Consider the following 27,929-nt stretch of genomic DNA (forward strand, 5'->3'; position numbering starts at 1 on the left):
TTATTTTCCTTCTGTCCACCATGCTGGCTTTGGATCTCCATGGTCAACTTTCTGTTTTGGTCTTCCTTCTTTATAGCACAGCAGTTTGGTGGTGCTGTCCATTAGCAGGTAGACCACCAACTCATAAGTGGCCATCATAATGGCTGTGTTTGGAATCTGTCTCACCAGATGAGTTGTCAGATCACGGCAAAGAGACCCAGAGCCTTCTTCTTGAACAAGCAAAGATAATGTCTGAAAAAAGGATCTATATTTTGTTCCTTCTTCACACAGTCTTTTTCTCACAAATTCATGTGGATATGCTATACTTGTGGCACACGTTTTTGAGCTAGCATCATTCCCAGAAAATCTGACACTTCTTTATAGACTCTTCTTCATTTTCCATTGTAGAAGCAATCTTATATTCCAGTAGTGCTTGCTTAATATTTTCATAAATAGCAAAATGGATAACAGTATCTGATATTCCAGCATATGAAGCAGACATTTTCCTATAAAATCCTCTAAGTCCATCTGTCTGATACACTTCAGGGACACACTAGAAAGCACCCATTCGCTTTTCTCCACGGTTCCTTGCATCAATCTATAATAGAGTTTTTATAAGCCAAATGGGGTTGGTCGCTGTAATTGCGGTAAAACGAGGTTTAAGTTAGTCCATCCAGGAAGTGACCTGCGGATGCGGAGCATGAGATGACATGATCTCACTCCTTTTTCTCAAAGAGAAATGTACAGTAAATGCCTGGCATTGCAGCTGAAATCATGTGTACCTGGGAAGGATCAGGATCAAATAAACGATTCAACTTTTCCTTGTGGTTTGAATAAGCAGCAAATTATATTGCTCTGGAAAGGGCCACTGCCACCAAACTGAGGCCTAATCCTCTAAACAGGGAACTGAGGCCCTTTTTTTCACAAGGTCACCTTTAGACAATGGAGAGGTCCAGGAGACACTACGCCATTGACCCTGGCTCCGGCCGTGGTGCTCAGCTGAACTGCAGAGATACAAGGTGTCACAGAAGATGACTGCAGCCGTTTTCACAACTTCCAGCGCACATGTCAGAATGGCTCCCACTGCACCACCACATTCTCCGGCCAACAGGTGCACCAGCCTGTGCTCCTGGCTCCTCCTCTCTCCAGAGTGTCCTCCAGGGACTGAGGCGGGACGCGGATCCGGCCACCGGGCATAGGCCGCGCAGCTTCTGCTTGGCCTGGAGCATTGGGCGCCCCAGGGATGGCCAGGGGCGCGAATGGAGACTCGGCTGCCGCCTGCTCGCAGCGCTGCAGCCGGCCGCCTCCCACTCTGGCCCCGCGCTCAGCACCCGTGCTAGAGCGCTGTTTATTTTAGTATTTACAAAATTCTCTTGATGGGAAACATTTAAATTCCCTGGAAGAATGTAAAAGACACCTGGAACAGTTCTTTACTTAAAAAGCTTAAGGAAAGTTTTGGGAGAGTGCTGTTATGAAGTTTCCGGAAAAATGGCAGAAGGTGGGACAAAATTTGTGAAGAAATGGTTCAAAAAAGTTCTTTGTGAAAATGAAATATATGTTTTTAAAATTTTTACTTTAAGTGAAAATGGAATATGTGTCTATTTTTGCTTTACTTTTTGATCAACTCAATACAATTGGCTCGATTTCTTAAGTTAAACACAGATAATCTTAAAATAACTTAGTTTCACTCTCTCATGTCCTATGTTCCCTAAATTTCCTCATATGTTAAAACATAATCATAGTATTGAAAATCCTGGCATAATGGAATAAATTTCTAAATGATATTTTGTTTCGTTCTACTTTCTTTTCTCAGACTTTAGAGAGAAGAGATTTGAGTTTAAATCCTACCTCGTCAAATAAACTTGTAATTTTAGTTAATAACCACACTGAGTTTCTTTAAACTTTAAAATTAAAATAGTACCAAATGTGAACTAAAGACTGTCACTTGCTCGCTGGCTCTGTAAGGATTAAGTCACCAGCCAGTGCAGTCACTGACCTTCAACACCCCCTGAAAGGAGTTCTGGGTGGAGGTCAAGAGTGAGATACTCTGTACTCTGGGGAAAATCGACAGAACAGACTTTCAGATACTTAGATATTTTCAGGAAGTTTTATGAGCCCAGTTTCTTGAAACTTCTCATGTCTAGAAAAGCACTAAAACTGTTAATGGACACATGTGTTCCCTGTAATTAGCAGCAACCTTCAACTAAAATGTGTGTTGACTGCATGTACCCTCCTTCACCAGTCATGTGTAACAATGACCTTCCCCTGCCTCATTGGAGCAGTCCCTCAAAGCTATATAAGAGGTTGCCTTCCAGGTTATAGTCCTCAGTAAACTCCAAATACAACTTCACAACTCACACATTGCACATTTATTTTAGTCCATGCAATCTTCTACCAATGTTATGCACTCTAGGAGTGGAAACATTTATGAAGCCTCTGATATATAGAAAGTCTTCAGGAAATGGTAGCCTACTGGATGCTTAGGGCTGGTGCACTGGGATGACCCAGAGGGATGGTACAGGGAGGGAGGAGGAAGGGGGATTCGGGATGGGGAACACGTGTATACCTGTGGTGGATTCATGTACTGGTGGCAAAACCAGTACAATATTGTAAAGCAATTAACCTCCAATTAAAATGAATACATTTATATTATAAAATAAAAAGAGATCCCTAATGTAGTAAATGCGATTATTTATGTTTAGGAAATATAATAATGTAAATTCTTAGAACATTTTCTAATACAGGATATTCTAAACTGTCTTTAAAAGTGGTATTGTGGAATTGAGCTGCAGGAGTTGCTTGTGTCTAGGTTCGATGCAAGATACAGGAAGCTTGGGGCTGGTGCACTGGGATGACCCAGAGAGATGGTATGGGGGTTCAGGATTGGGAATATGGGTACACCTGTGGTGGATTCATGTTGATGTATGGCAAAACCAATACAGTATTGTAAAGTAAAATAAAGTAAAAAAAAAAGTGCTTTTGTGAAGCAGGGTACTTGCCTAAATGCATCAATAATCCCTATATATATTTGGTTTAACTATAAATTATTTCAGGATATATACATTCTAAATAGTGAATTTTATATAGAATTTTGGCAACAGGATAGGCAACAAGAAAAACAAAGATGGAAATTTGAGGCCAAAACACCAGAAGCCCACATCTCTGAGACTGGAGGGTCCCCTGCCTTGTAGTAGTGAGGGGATGAAGAGTAGGGAGAGTTCACCCCACACTTGACCCTCTACAGAAACGCTGGAAGAGGAGAGAAAGGCAGAGGCCAGAAAGAGCACATCATTCATCCCCACCCACATGGCCCTTGCTCCTCAAAGAGCTTGAGACAGAGGCAGACACAATATGGCAAAGACTTGAATACAACCACTCAAGTCTAGCTGTAGGATGGGCCTGAGATGCCAAGGAGATGCTCTAGTTCACAGGCAAATAGGACCCTTCATAAGAAAAGAAGTATTAATAGAAAGGTATTAAGAGATCAAGTATATTTGAAACACAATTTCTAAACAAAGCTATCAATGCCTAGGACAGGTAGAAGCCACTTGTGGTGTTAATTCATTTTGTAGTTTTTGCTTCTAGATGTTAATTTGTTATTGCAATTCTGTATACTTGATCTTATAAATCTTTAAGTTTTAGTTTCCACTGACCAGATTGGAGAATCACACCTTTTATTCCCAGCATGACTCTGAATACTAGACCATTACTATTGTTGTTCAGCCACAAAGTTGTGTCTGACTCTGCAGCCCCACAGACTGCAACATGCCAGGCTTCTATGTCCTTCACCATCTCCTGGAATTTGCTCAACTTCATGTCCATTGAGTCAGTGATGCTATCCAAACATCTCATCCTCTGCTGCCCTCTTCTCCTTTGACCTTCAATATTTCTTAGTATCAGGATCTTTTCCTATGATTTGGCTGTTTGCACGAGGTGGCCACAGTATTATAACTTCATTATCAGTCTTTTCAATGACTATTTGAAGTTGAATTCCTGTAGGATGACTGATTTGAACTCTTTGCTATCAGGAGACTCTCAAGAGTCTTCTCCAGCACCAGAATTTGAAAGCATCGATTCTTTGGTGCTCAACCTTCTTTATGGTCCAACTCTCATATCCATACATGACTACTGGAAAAACCATAGTTTTGAATATACGGACCATTATCAGCAAAGCGATGTCTTTTCTTTTTAATATACTTTCAATATTCGTCATAACTTTTCTTCCAAGGAGCAAGCATCTTTTAATTTCATGGCTGCAATCACCATCTGCAGTGATTTTGGAGCCCATGAAAATCAAATTTGTAACTGTTTTCATTTTTTTCCTTTCTATTTGCCATGAAATGATAGGATCAGACGTAGTGATCTTAGTTTTTGAATTGTGAACTTTAAGTCAGCTTTTTTGCTCTCCTCTTTCACCCTCATCAAAAGGCTCTTTAGTTCCTCTTCACTTTCTGACATTAAAGTGATGTCTTCTGAATATGTGAGGTTGTTGATATTTCTCCTGGCAAATGTGGTTCCACCTTGTGAGTCACCCAGCCTTGCATTTTATGTGATGTAATCTGCATAGAAGTTAAATAAACAGGGTGACAATATACAGCCTTGCCATACCCTACCAATTTTGAACCAGTCATTTGTTTCATGTAAAGTTCTAACCATTGCTTCTTGACTTGCATAGAAGTTTCTCAAGAGACAGAAAATGTTGGATCATATTTCCATATCTTTAAGAATTTTCTGAAGTTTGTTGTGATCCACATAGTCAAAGGCTTTAGTGTCGTCAATGAAGCAGATGTAGGTTTTTTTTTGGGGGGGGGGGTTCCCTTGCTTTTTTATGATCCAATGATGGTTTGCAATTTGATCTCTGATTCTTCTCCCTTTTCTAAATCCAGCTTGTGCATTTAGAAGTTCTCATGTCACATACTACTAAAGCCTAGCTTGAATGATTTTTTTTTAAATTTTTACTTTATTTTACTTTACAATACTGTATTGGGTTTGCCATGCATTAACATGAATCTTCCACGGGCGTACATGAGTTCCCAATCCTGAACCCCCCTCCCACCTCCCACCCCACACCATCTCCCTGGATCATCCCCGTGCACCAGCCCCAAGCATCCTGTATCCTGCATCGAACATAGACTGGTGATTCATTTCTTACATGTATACATGTTTCAGTGCCATTCTCCCAAATCATCCCACCCTCTCCTTCTCCCCCAGAGTCCTTGATCATAACCTTATTAGCATGGGAAATGAATATGATTGTAGGGTTTGAACATTTTTTGGCACTGCCCTTTTTTGGAATTGGAATTAAAATTTATCTTTTCCAGTCCTGTGGTCACTTCTGACCACCACTGCATGCTGACAAATGCACGTGTTTTTGTCAATAAAATGTTCATTATTATAGTAATTTATCATTAACAAGTTTACTGAATCACATTGTTTTTACTTTCAGAGCCCCACCCAGGGTACTTTTATGTTTCCAACATTCCTCTGTCTCTGGACTATGGATACTGGAAAAAATACAAGACAGATTTGAGATTCAAACTCTAGCTACCAGTCAGCCCATCTCTGATTTTCTATTCACAACTGAGTTGTCTTTTGAGAACTCAAACATTAGGACTTGACTTTGTTCTAATTTTATGCTTCTTTTTAGATATATCAAGAAAGAATCATTCTTTTTTTTTTTTTTAAACCACTGTGTGTTTCATTTATCCTTTAATTTAAAATAAAAGTAAAACATTTTTTCAATGATTTCACCCTAGTTCTGGGTAATAGGTAAAGATTCTGTAGATACTTATTAATAGATTCCTTGTCTCTCAGTGGTATTCATTTTTGACAGTGGTGTGTCTATAAATATCTGCTGATACATTCTCGCCTCTTTTATTTCCTTCACTCTTTTCTTCTTTTAGGAAAAAAACAAAACTTACTTTTTTTTTCTATATAATTTGTAAATAATCATATGGTGCAAGAAGGTAAAATAAACATTGGAATTCAAAAAGAAAGCAATAAGCAGTGGAAATTTATCTGTGCAACTTTCCTTTTGGGTACTAAATTAACATAAAATTTGTTTTGCTGCTGTTGGTGAAGAAAAGAGAACATTACTGTCTATTTACCATAGCGTCATGTATGGGAACCATGAATGATTCTAGAAGCCCGAAGTATTAGCAGTATATATGTATCATCTGTATTATAAGTATTATATAAATATAGACTATATATATATTGCCAACACAGGAGATATAAAAGATACAGATTTGATCCCTGGGTCAGAAGATCCTCTAGAGGAGAACATGACAAGCCACTCTAATATTTTTACTTGAAGAATACCATGGACAGAGTAGCCTGGCAGGCTATGTAGGGTCTCATGAAGAGTCAGACACGACTAATGTGACTTAGCATGCATGAACTCTTTGCACACAGATAACTTTGAAGTTCTACAAGATGCATTCAATAGTATTTAAATGGGAAGACAGAGTCCAGTTAATATCTGATTTTCAGCCTCCTGAGACCAAACTGAATTTTACATGCAGAGAGGATTTTCAAGTTATATTCATTGCTGAAGATTTCAAATTTTACTTTTTACTATACACTAGTCATTTGTGCTCCATGAACTTCAAATAATAAAGAGAACTATTATATCTACATTTTCCCATTATGTTAATTATTAGTTGCACATATTACCAAATCAAATTTCTTGTCCTCAGACCCAGAGTTTTACTCTTTCTACAAAATCTGAACTAAAGATCATTTTTACAGAGCCTTTCCACAACTGGGTAGGGTAAGTAAAATTATTAACTTTGTAGCAATGATGCTTACCCTTTCGTTGCTCTTGTGGATTCTAAATTTCATTATACGAATTATCTGTTGCTGCAAAACAAAATAACACAAGATATGACCACTTAAAAAAAGCATTCATTATCTCTCAGTTTCTGTGGTGCAGGACTTAGTTTAAACCTCTATTTAAAGATTTTTCATGATGTTGGATTCAAACTTTTAGCCAAGACTTTAGTCTCATCTGAAGAGTCAATTGGTAGAGAGGATGTTTTCCCAACATGCTAGCTGGCTTCTTTCAGAATGAGCCAGTAAGAGGGTAAGAAAGTGCACCCAGGATAAAAGCTACATTAGTTTTGTAACTTCATCTCTATTGTAAGTGACAATCCATCACTTTTATGCATTTTATTTTTTTAGGAGTCACTATATTCAGGCTTTTTCATACTGTGCATGGGGTTCTCAAGGTAAGAATACTAAAGTGGTTTGCCATTCCCTTCTCCAGAAGCTTGGCACAAAAGAATTGATGTTTTTGAACTGTGGTGTTGGAGAAGACTTTTGAGAGTCCCTTGGACAGCAAGGAGACCCAATCAGTCCATCCTAAAGGAAATCAGTCCTGAATATTCATTGGAAGTACTGATGCTGAAGCTGAAACTCCAATACTTTGGCCACCTGATGTGAAGAACTGACTCATTGGAAAAGGTCCTGATGCTGGGAAAGATTGAAGGTGGGGGGGGGGGGGGTGGCAGGGAGAAGGGGATAACAGAGAATGAGATGGTTGGATGGCATCACTGACTCAATGGACATGAGTTTGAGTATACTCTGGGAGTTGGTAATGGATGGGGAGACCTGGCGTACTGCAGTCCATGGGGTTGCAAAGAGTCAGACGTTACTGAGCAACTGAACTGAACTGAACTGATATTCAGGCCATATTGAATTAGAGAGAATTGTACAAAGTCATCAATACCAGGTAGGGACATGATTGAGGACCATATTAAGGCTGTCTATGACATCCGGGAAAATGGGAAACATGCTTGTATTATATACAAGATGTTTCTAAAGCATAGAATTTAGTTTGAAATCTAAAATTATTAAAGTAAAATGCAACAGAATTGAATTTAATTAAGGATAATTCAAATATAATAAGATGAAACTAGGTAGTATCACATGGTTCAATAATTCGAAGTTATAAAATTTCTTAACTCACGCCTAAATTGCCATTGTTATTCAGTCACTAAGTCATATCCAACTTGGGGATGCCATGGACTGCAGCACGCCAGGCTTCTCTGTACTTCACTATCTCCTGGAGTTTACTTAAACTCATGTACATTGAGTCAGTCATGCTTTATTACTAACCATCTTACCCTATCCCACCGTTTTCTCCATTTTGTCTTCAATTTTCACCAGTATCAGGTGAAATGATACTTGCTCTTCCAATGAACTGGCTCTCTGCATCAGACGGCCAAAATATTGGAGCTTCAGCTTCAGTATCAGTCCTTACAATGAATATTCAGTGTTGATTTCCTTTAGGATGGACTGATTTGATCTCCTTGCTGTCCAAGGTACTCTCAAGAGTCTTCTCCAGAACCAGAATTCAAAAGCATCATTTTTTTTTTTTTTTTTAAGCACTCAGCCTTCTATATGATCCAACTCTCACATCTGTACATGACTACTGGGAAAAAACTTAGCTTTGACTCAATGGACATTTGTCAGCAGGGTGATGTCTCTGCTTTTTAATATATTTTCCTTCTAAGGAGCAAGCCTCTTTTAATTTCATGGAAAGTATCAAATAGAACAGATATGACACGTCTTGGAGAAAGTATAGTAATACAACACAATCAAAACACTGCTAAAGGAAGTTAAGACATTTTTAATATGCCAGCTAAGTTACATATTGTTTTATACCTATTTTTTCTCCTTTACTTAATTTTCCCCCAAAGTTTAGTGATATTACCAAGTGCATAAATGCTTGAAACAAATATTAAGTAAATTAATCAATCAACAGTTATTTAATAGGCAAATTTTATGGTTATCATAAAAATGATGATTTTCTCCCAAGTATTGGCTTTATATAACTGTGTGATTTGATAATTATATCTTCTTGCAGAATTAAATACTTTATCATTATGTGATATTCCTCCATCACATTTAATTTTCTTTGTTACAAAGCTAACGTTGTCTGAAGTTAATATACCAAATTTCATTTGGTTGGTAATTACGTACGTTTCTCCATCTACTTTACTTATAAATTATCTGAGTCAATATTTACAGTGAGTTTCTTGTAGATCTTTCAGTATTACTTTTACTTTTAAAATCCAGCCTAAATTTCTCTACCTTCTAACTAGTGTGTTTAGATCATTTATATTTAAAGTAACTATTGATATAGTTGGGTAAAGACAGCTATATTTCTAACAGCTTTTTGTCATGCATTTGTACATTGTTTAATTTTTTCTATTTTTGTCACTTCTGATTTTAAGTGAGCATTTTTAATCATTCTATTTTATCTTTTATCATTATTTTTCATTTATGTTTTTTAAAGTTTTTCAGGTGACTTCCCTCAAATTTACAATATACATAGTTTTTCTTTTTTAATTTATTGATTTTTAATTGAAGGCTGTATATTTTCACCCTGCTTATTTAAATTCTATGCACAGAACATCAGGTGAAATGCTGGGCTGGATGAAGCACAAGCTGGAATTAAGATTTCTGGAAGAAATATCAATAACCTCAGATATGAAGATGACACTACCCTTATGGTAGAAAGCAGAGAGGAACTAAAGAGCCCCTTGATACAGGTGAAAGAGGAGAGTGAAAAACCTGGCTTGAAATCACTTTCAAAAAATGAAGATCATGGCATCCTGTCCCATCACTTTATAGCAAATAGATGGGGAAACAATGGAAATAATGAGAGACTTTATTTTCTTGGGCTCCAAAATTACTGCAGATGGTGACTGCAGTCATGAAATTAAAAGATCCTTTCTCTTTGGAAGAAAAGCTTTGACCAACATAGACAGTGTATTAAAAGCAGAGATAGCACTTTGCTGACAAAGTCCATCTAGTTAAAGCTATGGCTTTTCCTGTAGTCATGTATGGATGTGAGAATTGGACCATAAAGAAGGCTGAGAGCTGAAGAACTGATGCTTTTGAACTGTGGTGTTGAAGAAGACTCTTGAGAATCCTGTGGACTGCAAAGAGATCAAATCAGTCCATCCTAAAGGAAATCAGCCCATCCTAAAGGAAATCAGTCCTGAATGTTCATTGGAAGGACTGACGCTGAACCTTAAGCTCCAGTACTTTGGTCACCTGATACAAAGAACTGACTCACTGGAAAAGACCCTGATTCTGGGAAAGATTGAAGGCAGTAGGAGAAGGGGACAACAGAGGATGAGATGGTTGCATGGCATCTCCAACTATATGGAAGTGAGTATGAGCAAACTCCGGGAGTTGGTGATGGACAGGTAAGCCTGACATGCTGCAGTCCATGAAGTCCCAGAGTCGACTGAACCGAGTCGACTGAGTCCCGGCTGAGCAACTGAACTGAACGAAACTAAAAGACGGGGCCAATAATTAAAGATAGTGGAGGTCTATGAGCCTGTTACCAAAAATCTTGTTGCCAAGACATTCCTTAAATAAAATAGCTAGAATTTATTTCAAATGTTTATTTACAAGTAGACAGAATAATTGTTATGCAATCTCTTTTTGTGAATTCATTACATACAAAGTGTGCTTCAGTCAGATATGATAAATTTAATATCAGCGTGAGCTAAAGGTCCATGTCATATGATGAATCCCTAAATGAGAGACAGGACAAAGAAGCTGAGTCACAACCTAGCGAATCACTTTGGAAGGCATTTGTTCATGGGTTCATCTGATTATAATGGAACATTTAGGCAAACTTGGAAGTGTCTCTACCATCTAGCTAGATTACCCACACATATTGCCAATACTTCATCAATTTTCTTCTATTATTTTTAATTTAAAACTTTTAAAATTATTATGATATAACACATTTCAAGAGGATTGGAAAATACAGAACAAAGTTATATATAGTTCCACCATATATTACTATTATTATTTTTAAATTGATAAAGATTTTAGTTGGAGTTTCAATATTATACTCTCAAAAATTAATAGAATGAATAGACAGAAAATTAGAAGGATACAATAGACCTGAGAAAGGCTACAAACCAATTCAGTGTAATTAAGATTTATACAATTTTCACACAACAGGAAAATATAAATTCAATTATATTTAAGTTCCCATAAACTGTAAAGCTATAGACACTGGAACATATCCAGGAACATAAAACAAGGTGCAAAGGAAAAAAAAAAAAAACAGGTGCAAAAAATTCAGTCTAAATATTTTGAAATTATATAAAATCTGCTCTCCTATCACCATGGAATTATGTTAGAAATCAATATCAAAATGTACTGAAAATAACTCACATATTTTAAGTGCAGTGTGACAATAACCAAGAGAGATCTTTGACTTAATCATTGAAAGCTTCAGTAAACTTAAAAGACTGAAAAAACTCAGAGAGTGATTACAGAGAAGAAAACATTTAAATGAGATTTTAGTATCAAAATGAGAAACTAATATCAAAATAAGAAATTAATATCAAACATAATTTGGAGGACAAACAATACCTGGGCATTTATGTTTTTCAAAATATTCTAAGATAATTCTAAAGTGCATCAAGATTTTAAAAAGTGATTACAAGTTTTTCTATTAAATGGTGATTTTCATGATACAAAATTCCATTATTTTCTGTTGGCCAATCATGATACAAGGTATTAAACAAATAGTTATATAATCACAATGGTAAAAGATGTTTATCAGTTTTCACAATCAATAGCGAGACATAAAATAAAAGATACGATTGAAAATCATAACCTAAACATGATTGTCCTAACAAAAAAAGGAACTCACATAGAGTTTGAGGGATTAAGTAGAGTGATGTGGTAAGTGGGGGTGCCTATATGTATAAGCTCTCATCTGTCCAGGCAGTCTGTATTGGTGTACTTAACCCATTTACATTTAAGGTAATTATCAATACACATGATCCTAATACCATTTTCTTAATTCTTTTTTATTTATTTTATGTGAGATTTTTCTTTCCTTTTCTTCTGTTTCCTGACTAGAAAAATCCCTTTAGCATTTCTTGTAAAGCTGATTTGATGGTGCTGAATTTTTGCTTGTCTGTATAGCATTTGATTTTTCCAACAAATCTGAATGAGAGTCTTGTTAGTTAGAACATTTTTGGTTGTAATTTCTTCCCTTTTATCATTTTAAACACATCATGCCATTCCTTTCCAGTTTGTAGAGTACCTGTTGGGAAATCAGCTAATAACCTTATGGGAGTTCCCTTATATGTTATTTCCCACTTCTCCCCTGTTGCTTTGAATATTTTATCTTTGTCTTTAATTTTTGTCAGTTTGATTACTATGTGTCTTGGAGTGTTCCTCCTTGGGTTTATCCTGTCTGGGACTTTTAGAAGCTTCTCTGAGCTTCCTGGATGTTCTTGATTATTTCATCAACCTATTTCTTGTTAGGGAGGTTTTAAGCTACTATGTCTTCAAATATTTTCTCAGGTCCTTTCTCTCTCTCTTCTCCTTGTCAGTTCACTTCAGTTCAGTTCAGCTCAGTCGTGTCTGACTCCTCGCAACCTCATGGATAGCAGCATGCCAGGCTTCCCTGTCAATCACCAATTCTGGAGTTTACTCAAACTCATGTCCATAGAGTTGGTGATGCCATCCAACCATCTCATCCTCTGTTGTCCCCTTTTCCTCCCATCTTCAATGTTTCCCAGCATCAGGGTCTTTTCCAATGAGTCAGTTCTTCACATCAGATGGCCAAAGTATTGCAGTTTCAGCTTCAGCATCAGTCCTTCCAATGAATATTCAAGACTGATTTCTTTACAATGGACTGGTTGGATCTCCTTGCAGTCCAAGGGATTCTCAAGAGTCTTCTCTAACACTGGAGTTCAAAACCATCAATTCTTCCTCTCTCAGCTTTCTTTATAGTCCATCACTCACATCCATATATCACTACTGGAAAAACCATAGCTTTGACTACACAGACATTTGTTGCCAAAGTAATGTCTCTGCTTTTTAATATGCTGTCTAGGTTGGTCATAGATTTTCTTCCAAGGAGCAAGCATCTTTTATTTCATGACTGCAATCACCATCTGCAGTGATTTTGGAGCCCAAGAAAATAAAGTCTGTCACTGTTTCCATTGTTTCCCCATCTATTTGCGATGAAGTGATGGGACCGCTGGAGAAGGAAATGGTAACCCACTCCAGTATTCTTGCCTGGAGATTCCTGTGGACAGGGGAGCCTGGTGGGCTACAGCCCATGGGGTCGCACAGAGTCAGGTACCACTGAAACTACTTAGCAGCAGCAGCGGCAGACGGAACCGGAGGCCATGATCTTAGTTTTCTGAATGTTGAATTTTAAGCCAACTTTTACACTCTCCTCTTTCAATTTCATCAAGAGGCTCTTTAGTTCTTCTTTGCTTTCTGCCATAAGGATGGTCTCATCTGCATATCTGAGGTTATTGATATTTCACCCAGCAATCTTGATTCCAGCTTGTGCTTCATCCAGCCCAGTGTTTCTCATGATGTACTCTGCATATAAGTTAAATAAGCAGGGTGACCATATGCCACTTTGACGTACTCCTCTCCTGATTTGGAACCAGTCTGTTGTTCCAGGTCCAGTTCTAATTGTTCCTTCTTGACCTGCATACAGATTTCTTAGGAGGCAGGTCAGGTGGCCTGGCATTCCCATCTCTTTAAGAATTTCCACAGTTTATTGTGATCCATGCCATCAAAGGCTTTGGCGTAGTCAATAAAGCAGAATTAGATATTTTTCTGGAACTCTCTTGCTTTTTCAATGATCCAACGGATTGTGGCAATTTGATCTCTGGTTCCTCTCCTTCTGGGACTCTCAAAATACAAGTGTTGGTGAATTTGATGTCCCAAAGATTTCTTTCTTTATTTTTTCCATTTATTTCTACATTTTGTTTTGCAGTAGTGATTTCCACAACTCTGTCTTCCAGATCACCTTTCCATTCTTTTTCTCACTTATTTTGATATTGATTTCTTTTAGTATATCATTAGTTTCTGTTTGTTTTTTCTTTATTTCTTCTAGGCTGTAAGTGAAGAAGTGAAGTGAAGTTGCTCAGTCGTGTCCGATTCTTTGCAACCCCATGGAGTGTAGCCTACAAGGCTGCTCTGTCCATGCAATTTTCCAGGTCAGAGTACCGGAGTGGGCTGTCATTTCCTTCTCCAGTGGATCTTCCCGACCCAGGGATCAAACCCGGGTCTTCCACATTGCAGGCAGACGATTTATCCTCTGAGCCACCAGGGAAGCAAACTTTTATTGCATCTTCTCCATTCTTTTTCAGAGATCTTGGATTATCTTCACTATCATTATTTTGAAATGTTTTCTGGAAGGTAGCCTATCTCCACTTCACTTGATTGTTTGTCTGATATTTTTTATTGTCCCTTCACCTGGGACATAACCCTCTGCCTCTTCATTCTGGTTAACATTCTGTGATGTGATTTTTCATTCTAGTGCTATGGGATTGTAGCTCTTGCTTCTTCTGTATGCCCTCAGTGGATGAAGTCAAGAGGTTTGTGTAAGCTTCTGGATAGGAGGAAGAAACTGGTGGTGGGAAAAACTGAGTCTTGCCCTAGTAGGCTGGACTGTGTTCAGTAAAATTTAATGCAATTGTCTGCAGATGGGTGGGGTTGTGCTCCCTCCCTCTTAGCTGATTGGCCAGAGGTGATCCAGCTCAATGGTAGGGCTAATGGCAATTCCAAGAGGGCCTATGCCTGAGTGCATCTACCAGTACTGATGCCACTAGTGTCCCTGTCCACAGAGCAAGCCACACTGCTAACCCATGCTTCTGGAGAACCTCCAACATTAGCAGGTAAGTCTAGTTTAGTCTTCTGTGGGGTCACTGTCCCTTTCTCTGGGTCCTGGTACCAACAAGATTTTGTTTGTGCCCTCCATGAGTGGAGTCTGTGTTTCCCCCTGTCCTGATGAAGTCCTGTAATCAAATCTTTCTGGCCTTCAAAGTGAGGCTCCCTGAGGATTCTTAGTCCCTTTGCTGGGTCCCCAGGCTGGGAAGACTGATGGGCTCATAACCTTCACAATAGTAGGGGAGCTTCTTTGGTATTATTCTCCAGCTAGTGGGTCACCCACATGGTGAGTATGGGATTTGATTTTATCATGATTGTGCCCCTCCTACCATCTCCATTGCAGTCTCTCTTTTGTCTTTGTCTTTTTTGGTGGGCTCAAGAATTCTCCTGTTAATGGTTGTTCAACAACTGGTTGTGATTTTGGTGTTCTCACAGGAGGGATGAATGCACTCCACCACTTTGAACCAGTCTCTGTGTGCATCTTTATATCTCTCTATCATTTTTAATTTTAACTAACAAAACTTCTGGAGAATCTCTAGATGTTAATATATGAAGGTTATGGAATTCTCCTTTCCATGGTAGTTGTTTTTATTAGGGTCACTAAAATGCTCCCTAATATTCCTGGAATGTGGATTTCTAATTGTGATAATTTAAGTATTAACAATTTGCTTCTTATATATAAATTCAAGTTAATTTATATACATCTGTTCATCTCAGTATTTATGTTGCAAGAGTTAAAAGTAAATTAATCAAAAAATCAGTCCTCATTGTAGATGGCAACTCTTGCAGAATCTTTCCAAGACTTCTCTATTAAATTGTGGGACTGTTATGTTTGCATTAGGTGGAAACGGATAAGATCATGAGAATATAATCAATGAGAAACTGTAGATATGATCCAGATGCTTTCACTGTAAGACATTTTCTTATCCATAGAAATTCTGGAGATGATGATTTCTAATATGCCCATCCTGATGTCTATCTATCCTTAAATTCTTTCACAAATGGGATGGTGAGCTAAAAGATGGTTTTACCACTTATTCTGCTACATATAATGTTGGGATAAAATGTTATCAAAATGGTTGTTGGTATAGTGATCATATAATTCATTGTTTAATTCCCAACACTTAAGAATGAATGGAAAATATTTTAAGCATAATGCCAAGATAACAGGTGTAAATGTAAATTCCAAGCAAAATTTTGATGTCACCTTCCCAAGAGTTTTACGTATGTCACCTTCCAGTGCAGGAGATGCAGGAGACCTGGTTTGATCAGTCTAATCCCCTGGAGAAGGGAATGGACCAATATTCTTGCCTGGAGAATTCCTTGGCAGACTACAGTGCATAGAATTGCAAAGAGTCAGACACAACTGAACAACTTTCACTTCACTTCACTTAATAGGGCCTATGTAAATTCTCTCCAAACTAAATAGATGTGCCATCATAAGAGACCTATTGTAAAGCGATGATCAATATTAAATCTATATAATAATATCAAAAAGGGCAGAGTTGTATGTGCAATAAAATGCTACACTGAATTCTGTTATAACCAGCCATTTTAATTTAAAATTGTTAGAATTAATTTCATATTTGAAAATATTTACCAATCTATGTTTCATAGTCTTGGAAAGACTTGTTCATGAAAGACAACACTTGACGTAGGAAAACTTCATAAATCTTGGTGTCATTTTATAAGCTAATTCTTGTTTTCAGAGGATGAGTGTTTGTATATGACAATGTACTAATGATAGTTGTTCTATCTATGCTGTTAATTTCCAAATATTTGTAATCTTAAATATCCCTAAAATGTCTTTCAACTTTTTATTGAGTTATAATTAACTACTATTTTATGTTAGCTTCAATATAACATAGTGATTTGACATCTTTATACATTACAACAGAATCACTGTGATAACATCAGTTACCATCCATCACAATACATAGTTGTTACAATATTACTAGCAATACTCTCTATGTGTACAGTATATTCCCATGATTATTTATTTTACAGTTGGAAAAATTTCTCACTTTTTCATCTATTCCCCCACACTCTTCTCTTCTGGCAGCCACCTGTTTGTTCTCTGTATCTGTGAGTCTGTTTCTGCTTTATTCATTTGTTTTGTTTTTAGTTTTTACATGCAAGTGAAATGTTGCATTATTTGTTTTATTTTATTTGACTTATCTCACTTATCATTATACACTATAGGTCCATTTGTATTTCCATAAATATATTTTATCATTTTTAATAGCTAAGTAATATCCCATACTGTTGTTAAAGTGCTGCACTCAATATGCCTACATATTTGGAAAACTCTGCAGTGGCCATAGGGCTGGAAAAGGTTAGTTTTCATTCCAATCCCAAAGAAAGGCGATGCCAAAGAATGTGCAAACTACAACAGATTTCACTCATTTCACACATTAGAAAAGTAATGCTCAAAATTCTCCAAGTGGCTTCAACACTAGTGAACTGAGAACTTCTAGATGTTCAAGAAAGATTGAGAAAAGGCAGAGGAACCAGAGAGCAAATTGCCAATATCTGTTGGATAATTGAAACAACAACATTCCAGAAAAACATCTACTTCTGCTTCATGGACTATGATAAAGTCTTTGACTATGTGGATCACAACAAACTATGGAAAATTCTTAAAGATATGGGAATATTAGACCACCTTACCTGCCTCCTGAGAAATCTGTAAGAAGGTCGAGAAGCAACAGTTAGAAATGGGCATGGAATAACAGACTGGTTCCAAAATAAGTAAGGAGTACATCAAGGTTATATACTGTCACTCTCCTTATTTAACAAATATGTGGAGTGCATCATGAGAAAAGCTGGGCTGGATGAAACACAAGCTCTGGAATCAAGATTGCCAGGAGAAGTATCAATAATATCAGATATGCATATGATACCATCCTTACGGCAGAAAGTGGAGAGGAAATAAACAGCCACTTGATGAAGATGAAAGAGGAGAGTGAAAAACCTGGCTTAAAATCAACTTTCAAAAAATGAAGATTATGGCATCCTGTCCCATCATTTCATAGCAAATAGATAGAGAAACAATGGAAACAGTGATGGAATTTATTTTCCTGGGCTCCAAAATCACTGCTGATGGTGACTGAAGCCATGAAATTAAAAGACACTTGCTCCTTGGAAGAAAAACTATGTCAAACCTAGTCCGTGTATTAAAAAGCAGATACATTAATCTTTGCCAACAAAGGTCCATGTAGCCAAAGGTACATTTTTTCCAGTAACCATGTATGGTTGTGAGAGTTGGACCACATAGAAGGCTGAGCACTGATTCATAATCAATTTCAAAAGAACTGATGCTTTTGAACTGTGGAGTTGAAGAAGACTCTTTTTTTTTTTTTAAATTATAGTTTTTTTATTTTTTTAATTTTAAAATCTTTAATTCTTACATGTGTTCCCAAACATGGACCCCCCTCCCACCTCCCTTCCCATAACATCTCTCTGGGTCATCCCCATGTACCAGCCCCAAGCATGCTGTAACCTGCGTCAGACATAGACTGGCGATTCAATTCTTACATGATAGTATACATGATAGAATGCAATTCTCCCAAATCATCCCACCCTCTCCCTCTCCCTCTGAGTCCAAAAGTCCATTATACACAGCTGTGTCTTTTTTGCTGTCTTGCATACAGGGTCGTCATTGCCATCTTTCTAAATTCCATATATATGTGTTAGTATACTGTATTGGTGTTTTTCTTTCTGGCTTACTTCACTCTGTATAATCGGCTCCAGTTTCATCCATCTCATCAGAACTGATTCAAATGAATTCTGAAGAAGACTCTTGAAAGTCCTGTGGACTGCAAAATCAAATCAGTCAATCCTAAAGGAAATCAGTCCTAAATATTCATTGGTAGGACTGATGCTGAAGCTGAAGCTCCAATACTTTGGCCAACTGATGCAAAGAGCTGACTCATTAGAAAAGACCCTGATGCTGGGAAAGATTGAGGGCAGGAAGAGAAGGGGATGATAGAGGATGAAATGGTTGGATAGCATCACTGACTCAATGGACATGAGTTTGAGAAAGCTCTGGGAGATAGGGAAGCCTAGCATGCTGCAGTCCATGGGGTCGCAAAAAGTTGGATATGACTAACAAGCTGAACAAAAATAATATCCCATACATGTATATATAGATATACATATTCATATATATACATATTCATCTGTTTATGTCTCATTTGAGAAAAAAAATCTATTCAGGCTCTTTGGCCACTTTTTAATCAGATTTTTTTTCATATTGAGATATATGATTTGTTTATATATTTTGGATATCAATTCCTTATCCAATATATAATTTGCTTATATCTTCCACTAGTAGGTTGTCCTTTCATTATACTAATATCTTTTCCATTGTGCAAAAAGTTTTTTAGTTTGATGTAGTCCCATTTTTTAATCTTTGCTTTTGTTTTTCTAGTCTGAGAAGACATATCCAAAAATAATGATAAGACCAATATCAAAGAGTATATTCCATGTTTTCTTCTAGGAGTTTTCTTCTATTAAGTTTTAAAAACTTACAGGTCTTACATGTAAGTAAGATCTATGTTATTAATCTATTTTGAATTTAGTTTTGTATCCGGTGAATCAAAGTGGTCCAGTTTGATTATTTTGCCTATAACTATCCAGTTTTCCCAGCACCATTTATTGAATAAACTGCCTTTCCCTATTGCATATTATTTTCTCTTGTAGATTAAATGACCTCATGAGCATGGCTTTATTTCTGGACTCTTTATTCTGTTCCATTTATCTGTATGTCTGTGTTTGTTTGTTTGTTTGTCTTTTTCAGTGCCATACTGATTTGATTGCTTTCTATTTATAAATTATACCTTTATATTCTGATAGCACGTTATCTCAGTGTTGTTCTTTTTCCTCAAGTTGCTTTGGCTACTTTAGGTCTTTGGTGTTCCCATACAAATTTTAGGATTATTGGTACTAGTTCTATGAAAAACTGATATTTTGATGGAGATTGCATTGAATCTACAGATTGTTTGGGGACATATGTACATTTTAATGATTTTGATTCTTCCAATCCATGAACACAATAACTTTCAAATTATTAGTGTCTTTTTCAATTTCTCTCTGATTAACTTTTTTTTTTTTACAGTTTTCTGAGTTCAAGTCTCTTGTGGTCTTAAATTTATGTATTTTATTATATTTGATGTAATGGCAGATATTATTGTTTTATTTTATTTCTGATAGTTCTGTATTAGTGTCTAGAAATGCAACTAATTTCTGCATGTTAATTTTGCATCCTGACAATTTATTAAATTAATTTATTAGTTCTAATAGGTTTTTGGTGGAGACTTCAGTGTTTTATATCTATAGGGAGAGAAATATAGTATTTTGCCATGTGCAAACAGTGACAGTTTTACATTTTCCCTTCCAATTGAGATGCATTTTATATACTTTTTTTTTTTTTGTATAATTTCTCTAGTTAGAACTTTCAACAGTATGTTGAACAGAGTGGTGAGAGTGGGAGAATTTTTGTTGTGTTCCTACTCTTGGAGGAAAAGCTTTCAGCATTTCATCATTATTATCTTAATTGAGGGTTTGTCATATAGAGTCGTTATTATGTTGTAGTGTTGGAGAAGGCAATGGCACCTCACTCCAGTACTCTTGCCTGGAAAATGCCATGGAGGGAGAAGCCTGATAGGCTGCAGTCCATGGGGTCGCTAAAAGTCAGACATGACTGAGCGACTTCACTTTAACTTTTCACTTTTCACTTTCATACATTGGAGAAGGAAATGGAAACCCACTCCAGTGTTCTTGTCTGGAGAATCTCAGGGACGGGGGAGCCTGGTGGGCTGCTGTCTTTGGGGTCGCACAGAGTCAGACATGACTGAAGTGACTTAGCAGCAGCATGTATCTTTCCTCTATAGCCACTTTGGTGACAGTTTTTTTTTTTATCATAAATGAATGTCTAATTTTGTAAAAAAAAAATTCCATGCCTCTATTGAGATGAGTATATGATGTTTATCCTTCAATTTCTTAATGTAGTGTATCACATCAATTGATTTATGGGGATTAACCTATTCTTGCATCCTTGGGGTGAAACCCAGTTGATAATATTGTATGATCCTTTTAATATATCAATGCAATCCCTATCAAGCTACCAGCAGTATTTTTCACAGAGCTAGAACAAATAATTTCACAATTTGTATGGAAATACAAAAAACCTCAAATAGCCAAAGCAATCTTGAGAAAGAAGAATGGAACTAGAGGAATCAACCTGCCTGACTTCAGGCTCTACTACAAAGCCACAGTCATGAAAACAGTATGGTACTGGCACAAAGACAGAAATATAGATCAATGGAACAAAATAGAAAGCCTAGAGATAAATCCACACACCTATGGACACCTTATTTTTGACAAAGGTGGCAAGAATATACAATGAATTAAAGACAATCTCTTTAACAAGTGGTGCTGGGAAAACTGGTCAACCACTTGTAAAAGAATGAAACTAGAACACTTTCTAACACCATACACAAAAATAAACTTAAAATGGATTAAAGATCTAAATGTAAGACCAGAAACTGTAAAACTCCTAGAGGAGAACATAGGCAAAACACTCTCCAGCATACATCACAGCACTATCCTCTATGACCCACCTCTCAGAATACTGGAAATAAAAGCAAAAATAAAGAAATAAGATCTAGTTAAAATTAAAAGCTTCTGCACAACAGAGGAAACTATAAGCAAGATGAAAAGACAGCCTTTGGAATGGGAGAAAATAATAATAAATGAATCAAGTGACAAACAACTAATCTCAAAAATATACAAGTAATTCCAGCAGCTCAATTCCAGAAAAATAAATGACCCAATCAAAAAATGTGCCAAAGAACTAAATAGACATTTGTCCAAAGAAGACATACAGATGGCTAACAAACACATGAAAAGATACTCGACATCACTCCTTATCAGAGAAAAGCAAATAGAAACCACAATGAGGTACCATTTCACACCTGTCAGAATGGCTGCGATCAAAAAGTCTACAAGCAATAAATGCTGGAGAGGGTGTGGAGAAAAGGGAACCCTCTTACACTGTTGGTGGGAATGCAAACTAGTATAGTCAGTAGCGAGAACAGTGTGGAGATTCCTTAAAAAACTGGAAATAGAATTGCCTTATGACTCAGCAGTCCCACTGCTGGGCATACACACTGAGGAAACCAGAAATGAAAGAGACACGTGTACCCCAATGTTCATCACAGCACTGTTTATAATAGCCAGGACATGGAAGAAACCTAGATGTCCATCAGCAGATGAATGGATAAGAAAGCTGTGGTACATATACACAATGGAGTGTTACTCAGCCATTGAAAATAATACATGTGAATCAGTTCTAATGAGGTGGATGAAACTGGAGCCTATTATACAGAGTGAAGTAAGCCAGAAAGAAAAACACCAGTACAGTATACTAACACATATATATGGAATTTAGAAGGATGGTAACTATAACCCTGTATGCGAGACAGCAAAAGAGACACAGATGTCTAGAACAGTCTTTTGGACTCTGTGGGAGAGGGTGAGGCTGGGATGATTTGGGAGAATGGCATTGAAACATGTATAATATCATATAAGAAATGAATTGCCAGTCTAGGTTCAATGCAGGATACATGATGCTTGGGGCTGGGGCACTGGGATGACCCAAAGAAATGGTATGGGGAGGGAGGTGGGAGGGGGATTCAGGATTGGGAACACGTGTACACCCGTGGTGGATTCATGCTGATGTATGGCAAAACCAATAGAGTATTGTAAAGTAAAATAAAGTAAAATTAAAAAAAAAAGGAAAAAATGTGTCATTGAATTCAGTTCAGTAACATTTTCTCAAAGATTATTAGAACTATATTATTTAAGATATTGGCCTGTAACTTCCTTTTTTTTTTTTTTTTATGATGTCCTTTGTTTTTTGATATCAAGGAAATGCTGACCTGATAAAATAAATTCAGAAGTGTTTCTTTCTCTTCAAGTTTTTGGAAAAAAATTGAGATAGAGAGATGCTGAAAGAATTTACCTTTGAAGCTATATGAACCTTGGCTTTTGTTTTGGAGAGATTTTAGATTACTGATTCAATTTAGTTACAAGTAACAGGTCTATTCAAGTTTTCTATTTCTTCATATTGTACGTTTATCAGAATTTGCCAATTTTTTAGGTTGTCTAATATGTTGACATGTTTTTTTTTTTATAGAGTCACTTATGATAATTTGTTTTTCTTTTGTGTTGGTTGTAATTTCTCCTCTTTCATAATTAATTTTATTTATTTGGACTCTATTTGTTTACTAATGAGTTGGTATAGTTTAATCAATTTTGTTTATCTTTTTAATGAATCAACTCTTAGTCTCACAGATTTTTCTATGAATTTTTAATTCCCTATTTCATTTATTTCCACTCTGATATTTATTGTTTCCTCCCTTCTGGTAAATTTTGGCTTCTTTTTCTTGCAGTTTTTTTTTTTTTTTTCAAGTGTACATTTACATTGCTTATTTGAGAGTTTCCTTAAGTTTTGAGGTAAGCCTATATTGGTATGAGCTTCCCACTTAGCACTGTTTTTTCTGGGTCCCATAGATCTTGGACACCTGTATTGCATTTTCATTTGTCTCAGATTTTTTTTTAATTTCCTGTATGATTTCTTTGTTAATAAATGTTTGCTTAGCAGCACACTGCTTAGCATCTCTATGTTTCAATATTTTTCTAGTTTTCTTCTTGTAGTTGAATTCTAATTTCATAGCTTTGCAATGCTAAAAAATCTTGATATTATTTCAATCTTCTTATAAGTATTTAGATTTTTTTTTGTGGCCCAACTTGTGGTCTACCCTGGAGAATTTTCCCTGTGCACTTGAATAGAATGTGCATTCTGTTGCTTTTGGATGGAATATTCTGTATATATCTGAATATTGCAACCATCTAATATAGTGTTGTCATTTAAGGCATGATTTTCCTTATTTTTCTGTCGAGATAAATTTATCTAATTTTAATAGCAATTGCATGCTTAGTCCCTTACATTCTTTTTATTTTGAAAACTTTTTTTTGTTGTTGTTGTTATTCTTATTTGGTGTTTTCCATTAGTCTATCTTCCAGATTGCATATTCATTACTCTGTATCATTTAATCTACTGGTGAATTCTATTATATTTTTTATATCATATATTGTATTTTCTGACTTTAAAAAATAGTCTCTATGATGAAACTCTCTTAGTTTCTCCATTGTCTTCTCCAGTTTGTGAGCTTCCTTATGACTGTTTCTTTGAACTCTATAAGGTAAATTACTTGTCTCCACTTGACTGGTTTGTTTCCTGTAATTTTATTTTCCTTTTTCATTTGGATCATATTCCTCTCTTTCCTTATTTGTTTAACTTTTTGTTATGAATTAGGTAAAATATCTACTTGTAGTCTTGAAGGAGTAGTCATGTGTAGACTGCTTGCACTTGGAAACATTGGCAGACTGGGTGGAACTACAGCAAGCCCTGATTTAGGTCAGTTCCTGGCCCAAAGCCACCTTGGTAATGTGGTTGGGGAGGGGTGCAGGCATGGCCAGGAGGTATCCCAGAGGATCTCAACCAATGATGCCTCTGACTCTGGAGAAAACTTCAGCAATTTTCTGCCTGTTTGGCAGAATTCCCAGAGTTCATAAATTACTTCCCATATAGCCAAGATGCCACTTAAACTACTGATTTTTCACTGTGTACCTGGGTGGGCAAGTCTGTGCTCAGGCCCCTCACAATACCCCTGTTACAGATTGCCACATAGAGGATGGAGTTACTATGAATAATATTTCTCCATCGTTTCTGTCATTTCCTATTTGACCATCTTATGCACACTCCCTGTGCAATCAACATTTGGGTATTATTTGAGAGAAATTGCTATTTATAAAGGTATAGATTCATTGTATCTATTGAAAGAGGTAGGTTCAGGGACTTCTAAATCATCATCTTCAACCACTCTTCAAAGTACAGTCCATTTCAAATTCATGCCATGTTCCCCTAATTCAGCTTGCCGGAGTTCTACTACATGGAGACATTCAGGGACCAAGGATGCTGGAGGCTCCTCGTATCCTATACATAACATATGGCCCCCTTGGTCAAAATAACATGGAAAAAGACAAATGGAGACTTTTCTCTATTTTCTTTGGGGTCACACATGTCATTATTAGGCCATACCAGTGGCTCAAGCTAGTAGTTCCCCAGCCTTCCTCCAGGTGTGCTCGAAAAAAAAAAAAAAAAAAAAAAAGGAATGGGTGAAGCAACAAAGTGAAAAGAGCTGTAGGTTATTTATGGTTCTTTTTATATAAACGGCTGCTGAACTGGTCACTTAACTCCCCTAAACCTCATGTTCTTCATCTGCGAAATAGGAGAATAAAAATGAATGATCTTTATGGTCCTCTCCAACACTAAAATTCACTGACGGCAAAATACATACAAGCAAACAGCATGTAAATGCACATGACTCTGTTTTAATAAAACTTTGTTCACAAAAATGGGCAATAGGCTAGATGTAGCTCATTTGACATAGTTTGCCAGTCAGTGATCTAGTGCAATCCCTCTTGGATAGGTGACACTTTTTTCTTCCTCCACTGTCTGATATTCAGACAGGATTTAGTTTCACATTTTCAAATTTGATAGAAATGGATGAAGGAAAAATTTCAATTTTAGAGGACTTGTACACTCTTCTGCACTTATATTTTCTGTCTAGAACTTTTAATGATGTCACTTCCAGTTTAAATGTACAGACATGCCTCATTTTATTGCATTCCACTTTATTACACTTTTCAGATATTGCATTTTTACATAGTGAAGATTACACAAGCTCTATCAATTTTTGAGTATTAGTGAAAACACATGTAGTATAATTTTATAAGTCTAGAATGCCTAAGACTTTGGAAGAGAAGATGATTTAATTTAAAATTTGTAAGTGTCTGACTCAGAATTTATATGTACAGTAAAATATATGATTCTAAGAAAAATAATTGATCAAAGTAGGAAGCACAGATATGTAAGTTGATGGGTAGAAATTTCCATCTGAAGAGCTGGGGCCTACAGATATAGATGGTCATTGCTTCTTGTATCTCTGAAACTCAAGGGTATGCCCAAATGAGTAGATCAAAACATGAAGCAAGTCACATTAAAATATAGCAATGACCACTTCTACCACAGAAATCCATGTGTCATAGATAGTCTGTGAAATATCTTTCTGAAGTCTCATAAATCTAATCCAAAGTTGCCTGCAGTCTTGGAGAAAGTAGCTGTTTCCTTCACAAGAGATAAAGTCAAGAATCAGAAACAGGTTGTATGCCTTCTTCCAAAAACATACTTTTCTTATTGCATTCTCCAGCTAAGAGGAATTTGAAGGCATTTAAATATTTAACTAACTCATAAGCTAAAATATTTATTCTCAATTTGGCTTTATATTATATATCCTTCTGACAAATGTCCTTCTTGCACTATATACTGTCCTTATTATCTAATTATCTTGCAATTGTTTATTAACATGGATTTCAGTTCACGCAATACACAATGATATTTTAACATTTACTTTGTCTCATTGTCTACTGCATTCCTCTGGGAATTTAAATAAAAAAAATATAAAACAATAGTGCAATTAAGAAATTATTTTTCTTATCACACAAACTTTCCTTTATTAAAAATGGTGTCAGCACGGTGAGGATGTAGTCTAATTTCTAATTTTTATATGGTTTGGAATGTGAGTCAGTTTGGTTAAAAACAAAACAAAACAAATAGTCAATCTTCTTTGGAAAGGATCAGCCTCTTCTTTTAAGACGAGGTACATAATGTGTAACTCTAATCAGGACCCAATCTACATAGTTATTTACAAGAGTGCAAATAATGATTATATTATGAAAGGAGATTAATTATTAAAATATAAAAATGTATATCTAAAATACACACTATGTCTGAGGGTACATTCCTGAGGGAGAAAAAACTTAAATAAGAAAGATTTCCAAAGCTGGGCTAAGGACCTCATTGGAGAAGGTATGATACAGCCACTGGATGACAGATGTTTTTGCCAGATTGCAGGAGTCAGAGCTTGTCTACTACAGTCAGTCAAGTAGGAAATAACCCTCTAGGGTACAAGCAAGCCAATGTTGGTGTACAGTTACCTGGAATGAACTGGGACACAGTTTCACATGTGATGACTGGAGCTGGCAGTATCTGCTTTGGGAAGACTTGGGAAGGTGGTCACTGCATTCAGATTTGGGCATCTACGGTTGTCCCAGGATTGTGTGCTTTTGGGCACGCACCTGGGGTAGGTCACCACTAGATGTCTACACATACTTGCACTACAGACTGTGTAGCAGGAGTAGAAAATTAATAATTAGTTTTAAAAAACCTACAACACACCTTGATGAGAAATAAAACACCCCCTTTTCTATTGTATACTCCCAGTACACTTTTGATAATGCTTCCCAGGTGGCACAGTGGCAAAGATTCCACCTGCCAATGCAGGAAATGCAAGAGGCACAGTTTGATCCCTGGCCCAGGAAGATGCCCTAGAGTAAGAAATGGCAACCCACTCCAGTATTCTTGCCTGGAAAATTCCAGGGACAGAGGAGCCTGGCGGACTACAGTCCATGAAATCACGAAGAGCCAGACAGGACTGAACACTCACACCCACTCTGTAGATAAGTTTAACAGTGTGCTCGTTGTGAAAAAGTGCTTAGCAGTCCAGTTTATTTTTATAGGCCAGATGCTGAATTTTGACAGGAAATAAATCAATAATTGGTATATATGGAACAGGCCATCCATTGGTTTTCTCACTTCAAATCATTGTACATTTGGCCTTTAGGGAATATGAAGGGTGGGGTGCTGACCCTCTACTACTGAAAACCTTCATACAACTTACATTCAGCTCTCCATATATGTGATACCTTCATATGTGAGCTTTTACATCTATGATTCAACCAACAGCATATCAAGCAGTACTGTAGAATTAGCATTGGGAAAAATGATCTATAAAAATAGCCGATCTAAACAATTCAAACCCCTGTTGTTCAAGGCAAACTGTCACTAGCCAATATTCCACCAATATGAGGATGATTCTAGATTAATATCTTAATTTTAAACAATTATGGACTTAAAGCTGAAACTCCAGTACTTTGGCCACCTCATGCGAAGAGTTGACTCATTGGAAAAGACTTTGATTCTGGGAGGGGTTGGGGGCAGGAGAAGAAGGGGATGACAGAGGATGAGATGGCTGGATGGCATCACCGACTTGATGGACATGAGTCTGAGTGAA

General features: G+C 36.7%; 1 pseudogene; it reads right to left on the reverse strand.

Annotated features, from left to right (window-relative positions):
- Window positions 1-26,895, reverse strand: LOC128059620 (solute carrier family 25 member 36-like; annotated as a pseudogene).
- Window positions 26,896-27,929: the final 1,034 nt, after the last annotated feature.

This window comes from Budorcas taxicolor, chromosome 14 (assembly GCF_023091745.1).
Source record: "Budorcas taxicolor isolate Tak-1 chromosome 14, Takin1.1, whole genome shotgun sequence".
NCBI lineage: Eukaryota > Metazoa > Chordata > Mammalia > Artiodactyla > Bovidae > Budorcas > Budorcas taxicolor.